Source organism: Gekko japonicus, unplaced genomic scaffold (genome assembly GCF_001447785.1).
Source record: "Gekko japonicus isolate JY-2015 unplaced genomic scaffold, Gekko_japonicus_V1.1 scaffold2262, whole genome shotgun sequence".
Lineage (NCBI taxonomy): Eukaryota > Metazoa > Chordata > Lepidosauria > Squamata > Gekkonidae > Gekko > Gekko japonicus.
The window spans coordinates 75,659-82,868 of NW_015170958.1; positions in this window are offsets into that span (position 1 = coordinate 75,659).

Below are 7,210 nucleotides of genomic sequence, written 5' to 3' on the forward strand. Positions count from 1 at the left end.
TCTGTCGGAGCTCGCGCAGCCCCGCCTACCTCACAGGGTGTCTGTTGTGGGGAGGGGAAGGGAAAGGAGTTTGTAAGCTGCTCTGAGACTCCTTTGGGTAGTGAAGGGGGGGGTATAAATCCAATCTCTTCTTCTCTTCTTCTTCTTCTTCTTCTTCTTCTTATTATTATTATTATTATTATTAAGCAAGCAAAACGAAAGACAAACTAGCAAGGTCCAAGCCCCGCTTATATCCCTGCAGTACCCCACAATCAACACACACCCCACACCAGTGATAGGCTATTTACAGTAGAGTAGTCCTTCATAGGTCTACTCTAGAATCCAGGCACTCCAACTGGTCTACCCTAGGATCCTAATCCTCTATTGTTCTTGCACCCGAAGGTGTGCTTGACAGCATGGTCAAGCTAGCGCAGATGTGTTCCATAGTACTATACAGTGGTGTTCCATAGTAGTATACAACAGCCTGGCAGGGGTCATTTCCTGCAGGAGCGCACAGGAGCGGAGCTCCAGCAGTAAAGAGCCCAGGGGGCGGGCACATGCAACAAGCCCCACCCCCTGCTCCCAGCAGCCCTCAGTCAGAGCAAGAAGCAGCCAGGTAAGTTGCAGAGCTCCCCCCCATCCCCCGGTCCAAAACAGTCCAGTGGCACCTTTAATACCAGGTTTTATTCAGGTACAAGCTCTCCCTCCTCTGTGAGGACAGATCTGCACCTCTCCCCCCCCCCGCCATAGCTAGCAATCCAAAACAGTCCAGTGGAGCGGTGGGTGTTGCCTTCTGACACACATCCAGTGATATCAGGGGGGTGGGATATGCCAATAAGTTATGCTAATAAGTTATGCTAATGAGCTCCTGCACCTCTTTTTCTATGAAATGACCCCTGTCCATAGTACTATACAGTAGTGTTCCATAGTAGTATACAACAGTCCTAGACCCGGCATGGACTAACCTAGCTTGGAACCTAGAACAATAGAGAGCTAGGATCCTGAAAGGAACCAAGTCACACTGCAAATAGCCTATCACGGGTGGGGTGGAATGGGGTGTTTGTTGTGCACGGATTGAAGCGGGGCTTCGGCCCTGCTAGTTTTGTCTCGTAGTTGAGTTAAATCACCAAATGAAGCATGAGCTGATCACTTCAGACGTCTCGAACCCTGTACATTTCATGCAGCTTCCCAGAGATGCCCGCCCCGGTCATTTTTAGGAATTCCCCACTGCTGTACGCCCAGTCCGGCCTCAGCAGCCCACATCTCTGCCTGTAGCTGCTCAGCACACAACAGGGTGCAGCTGACCCCAGCAGGAGACGATGCGCCAACCGCCTCTTCCGCCTACGCATGCACCACCCGGGATCCCTGCATGCCTACCCACAGACTTGCCTACAGAGTCAGGCAGGGGGGAGGTTAATGCCTCGAAGGGTGCCACCCTCCCCAGCCGCCTGGCCTTCATTACGGATCCCTGCTGGTACCCTGCTAGTCCCAGGGGAAAGGCGCTTTTTTGGTGGTGTGGGTAAGACAGAGAGAAGCGCACGGCAGAGAGAGAAATCCAGAGCGATTCCAGCCACGGTTTCGGCAACCAGAGGAAAACATTTCCCTCTTTGCACCCACCGCTGCCTCCTTTGCCGTCATGCTTCAGCGTTGTGTGACCAGAACAAACCGGGGGGGGGGGGGGGATAAGGAAGCCATTGGCGCAACGTCTCCGAGAGATCGGTCCCCGAGACCAGGAGGGAGGGGGTCCTTCGAGCACAGCCTTGGAATGCGTTTTGCAAACCAGGATTCGACCTGGCAGGCGTGAAGGATAAACAGGTGCCTCGGTGCGTGTGCAGAGCGCGTTTGCCTTCGCCATGGAGGAAACCGGAAGGCAGCAGTCGGAGGGAAGGAAGGGGGCGTCTGGATTGTTCACAGGCGGGCCTCGTCTTTGCAGCTGACCGCCCAGCTCTGTGCAAGGGTGGAGGGCAAGATCCCAGACGAGAGGGCGAGAGGTCCCAGGCCGATCTCGGGCGGCCTTTCCCACAGGGGAGCTCGAACTTTACAGATGGGTTTGGGAGCTAGAGCAAGCCTGAGGCAGGCCCGAATATCACAAGGAAGTCGGCTTGAGGAAGGGGAGGCAGTCGGGCTTGGGTTTGATGGGTGGGTTTGATGGGTGGGCACCAGGGCATTCTACACCGCTGAGTCCTCTCCCTGGGCTACCCCAGCCCACTGAGTCAAGGGCATGCCCAAAGAGAGAAGAGCATGCCAAGACTACTTGCAAGGCCGGCATCAGCATACCTTTAATCCTCTACCATTACCTCTAATCTGGGAGAACAGGGTTAGAACATAAGAACATAAGAACATAAGAGACGCCAATGTTGGATCAGGCCAAAGGCCCATCCAGTCCAACACTCTGTGTCACACAGTGGCCAGAAATACCAGGTGCCATCAGGAGGTCCATTGTATTGTGAGAAAGGGAGAAAAGTACCTCTTTCTTTACCTGCTCTTTCCCATGCATAATCTTATAAACCTCGATCATGTCACCCCTCAGTCGTCTTTTCTCCAAGCTAAAGAGCCCTAAGCGCTTTAACCTTTCCTCATAGGGAAAGTGTTCCAACCCTTTTATCATTCGAGTTGCCCTTTTCTGCACTTTTTCCAAAGCTATAATATCCTTTTTAAGGTGTGGTGCCCAGAACTGCACACAGTATTCCAAATGAGGTCTCACCATTGATTTATATAGGGGCATTATTATATTGGCTGATCTGTTTTCAATACCCTTCCTAATAATCCCCAGCATAGCATTGGCCTTCTTTATTGCAGTCACACACTGTCTCGACATTTTCAGTGAGTTATCCACTACAACTCCAAGATCTCTCTCTTGCTCAGTCTCTGCCAGTTCAGACCCCATCAATGTGTATTTATATTTAGGATTTTTGGCTCCAATGTGCATCACCTTGCACTTGGCCACATTGAACCCCATTTGCCATGTTGACGCCCACTCGCCCATCCTTGACAGATCCCCTTGGAGTGCCTCACAATCCTCACTGGTTTTCACCACCCTGAACAACTTTGTATCATCCGCAAATTTAGCCACTTCACTGCTTACTCCCATCTCCAAATCATTAATGAACAAGTTAAAAAGCAGTGGACCAAGTACTGATCCCTGCGGTACCCCACTGCTTACCACCCTCCACTGAGAAAATTGCCCACCTACACTCACTCTCTGTTTTCTATGAACTAGCCAGTTTTTGATCCATAAAAGGACTTGTCCTTCTATCCCATGATTTTTGAGCTTACTTAGGAGCCTTTGATGAGGAACTTTATCAAAAGCTTTCTGGAAGTCAAGGTAAATAATATCTATTGGATCCCCCTTGTCCACATGTTTGTTCACCCCCTCAAAGAACACTAACAGGTTAGTGAGACAAGATCTTCCCTTACAGAAACCGTGCTGAGTCTGCCTCAATAGGTTTTGTTCATCTATGTGCCTACTAATTCTTTCCTTAATAATGGTTTCCACCAATTTACCCGGTATCGACGTCAGACTGACTGGCCTGTAATTTCCCGGATCTCCTCTGGAACCCTTTTTAAAGATGGGAGTGACATTAGCTACCTTCCAATCCTCAGGAATGGAGGCAGATTTTAAGGAAAGATTACATATCTTTGTCAGGAGATCTACAAGTTCACATTTGAGTTCTTTCAGAACTCTCGGATGTATGCCATCTGGGCCTGGTGATTTTTCAGTTTTTAAGTTGTCTATCAGTTTTAGGACCTCCTCTCTCATCACCTCAATCTGACTCAGGTCTTTCAACACCCCTCCCAAACTCAGCGGTTCTGGAGTGGGCAAGCACTTCTCATCTTCCACAGTGAAGACAGAGGCAAAAAATGCATTTAGCTTCTCAGCCATTTCCCTATCATCCTTCAGTACTCCTTTTACCACTTCGTCATCCAAGGGCCCCACTGCCTCCCTGGCTGGTTTCCTGCTTCTAATGTATTTGAAGAAAGTTTTATTGCTCTATTGTTTTATTGTTTTATTGAGAGATCATGTTGACTCCAGTACTCACTTGTGGTGTCAGAACTTGCATTTTATTTGCCATAGCCTGTGTTCCGTTTTATCAGCCTCACTGTGACTAGCTTTCCACTGCTTAAAGGAATTCTTTTTTCTTTTTACAGCCTCCATTCAATTCCCCACTAACCATGCAGGCTTTTTCCTATACCTGTTTGTGCCTTTCCTAACCTGCGGAATATATATTTTTTGAGCTTCTAGGATCGTAGTTTTAAATAGATCCCAAGCTTCCCCAATTGTTTTGACCCTTTCTACTTTTCCTTTCAGTTTCCTCCCCACGTGTCCCCTCATATCAGAGAAATTACCCCTTTTAAAGTTAAAAATGGTTGTGTGAGTCTTCTTCTTCTTCTTCAATTGTAATACTGGGAGATCTCCAGGTCCACCTGGAGGTTGGCAACCTGAACCAATGGCCTGATCCAAGATAAGGCGGCTCTATATGCATTCGGCAGGGCCAGTTCCAGGTTTTGGGTGGGCCCAGGGCTGAGAGTGCCCAGGGCCCCCTCCCCTAATCAAACCAGATTAGAGTCCACACACTTAACCACTACACCAAACTGGCTCTCCAGACTCATCTCCAGACAACAGACATCAGTTCCCCTGGAGGAAATGGCTGCTCTGGCGGGTGGACTCGACGGCGTTGTACCCTGCTGAGGCCCCTCCCCACCCCAAAGCCCACCCTCCTTGGGCTCCACCTCCAAACTCTCCAGCTATTTCTCAGCTGACAACAGTACCGTTGGTGTCAAGGTCAGGACTGTCTACTCAAACTAGCAGCAGCTCTCCAGGGTCTCAGGCAGAGGTCTTTCACATCACTTCCTGCCTGGTCCTTTTAACTGGAGAGGCAGAGGATTGAACCTGGGACCTTCTGCGTGCGAAGCAGAGGCTCTGCTACTGAGCCACTTTATAGCTCTCCAGGGTTTCGGGCAGAGGTCTTTCACATCACCTCCTGCCTGGTCCTTTTAACTGGAGATGCCGGGGATTGAACCTGGGACCTTCTGTATGCCAAGCAGAGGCTCTACCACTGAGCCACTTTATAGCTCTCCAGGGTTTCGGGCAGAGGTCTTTCACATCACCTCCTGCCTGATCCCTTTAACTGGAGATGCCGGGGATTGAACCTGGGACCTTCTGTGTGCCAAGCAGAGGCTCTGCCACTGAGCCACAGGCCCTCTTTACAGCTCTCCAGGGTCTCAGGCGGAGGTCTTTCCCATTACCTTCTGCCTGGTCCTTTCAACTGGAGATGCCGGGGATTGAACCTGGGACCTTCTGCACGCCAAGCAGAGGCTCTTCCAGTGAGCCACAGTCCCTCTTTAAAGCTCTCCATGGTCTCAGGCGGAGGTCTTTCCCATCACCTTCTCACCTGGTCCTTTTAACTGGAGATGCCGGGGATTGAACCTGGGACCTTCCGCATGCCAAACAGATGCTCTGCCACTGAGCCATAATCCCTTCCTGCAAGACTTTCAACTGCAGCCATCTAGCAGCCGCCTAAACTCGAAGCCGCAGTGTTCTTGCAAAGAATTCAGCTACTACAGTGCAACAGCCCAGACTGATTTAAAGGAGCTCACTGCAGTTTTGGTCTTGCAAAGCCATTCACCCTGGTTCAAACCTCAGTTCTTGCAAAGCTCACTTCAATTGCACTGAACTGCTGCCAGGGGGGAAAATTGACCCCCCCCCCCGGGGAAATTGGCCCAGTCTGAAGCAATCAAGCAATGCTCCTTCGAAGCTGTGGAGTCTTGTGAGCAAAAATTCTGCTCTGTGAGCTCCTGGAATTCAAGTGGTGAGTGAGCGATTGGGCTGCTGCATCAATTCGTTTGCTCTGGAGCCTCATCCTTCCTGAGTTAAGACAAAAATTTGTGAGTCAGTGGCTAAAAAACTGTGAGCTTTTTCACACTAACTCAGCTTAGAGGGAGCACTGGGATGAAGTGTCTCCTATGAGTTTGGGACCCCTTTTTCCCCCTCAGGTGGGGTTCCTGTTCGTTTCGAGAACCTCCCGATTCATCCCAAGTTGAGAACTGCTGGTCTGCAATCGTTCTATGAATACGTTCTGTGAAATCTGGCTCCAAGTTATATGCGCAGCCACTTTGACCTGAGAGGAAGATAGATTGAAATGCGGGCATACCTGGGAAACGCGTGTGGCTGAACCCCGGCTGCATAGGAAATTTCCGCCTTATATCAGCGATATCATTTTTGTCACAGGAGGTTTGATCAACAACATCATTTTGTTATCGGAGGTCTATGGACACTTTTTGTGTGTTGTGTCATGTTCAAGAGCTATTCTTGTTGTGAAGTAGTGCCTGGGGGCAGGCTGACGTTATAGATGGTAACTGTCGGGTTGTGACCAACACGAAGAAGAAAAGAAGAGAGAGGAGATTGGATTTATATCCTGCCCTTCACTACCCAAAGGAGTCTCAGAGCGGCTTACAAACTCCTTTCCCTTCCCCTCCCCACAACAGGCACCCTGTGAGGTAGAAGAAGAAGAAGAGAGAGATGGGATTTATACCCTGCCCTTCACTACCCAAAGGTGTCTCAGAGCGTCTTACAAACTCCTTCCCCTTCCCCTCCCCACAACAGACACCCTGTGAGGGAGGCGGGGCTAAGAGAGCTCTGACAGAAACTGCTCTTTTTCGAGAACAGCTCTTATCAGAACTACGGCTTGCCCAAGGTCATCCAGCAGGTGCAAGTGGAGGAGTGGGGAAATCAAACCCGGTTCTCCCAGATTAGACCCCGCGCTCTTAACCCCTACACCAAACTCAATATAGAATTAACGCATTTGTGTGAAATAGAAATATGCAACAGATGATTGCTTGATAAATTTACTTTCATTTTAGTACAGAATACATTCATATTGTGGATGGTTTTTCCTCCGGGTGTGGCTGGAGATGATACAATGGAACTCCAGACAACGGAGTTTAGAGCCAGTTTGGTGCAGGGGTTAAGTGCGCGTGCGCCAAGTCTAATCTGGGAGTACCGGGTTTGATTCCCCACTCCTCCACTTGCACCTGGCTGAATGACCTTGGGCAAGCCATAGTTCTCTCAGAGCTGTCCTTGAAAAAGACCAGTTACTGTCAGAGCTCTCTCAGCCCCACCTACCTCACAGGGTGTCTGTTGTGGGGAGGGGAAAGGAAAGGAGTTTGTAAGCCGCTCTGAGACTCCTTTGGGTAGTGAAGGGCAGGATATAAATCCAATCTCCTCTCTCTT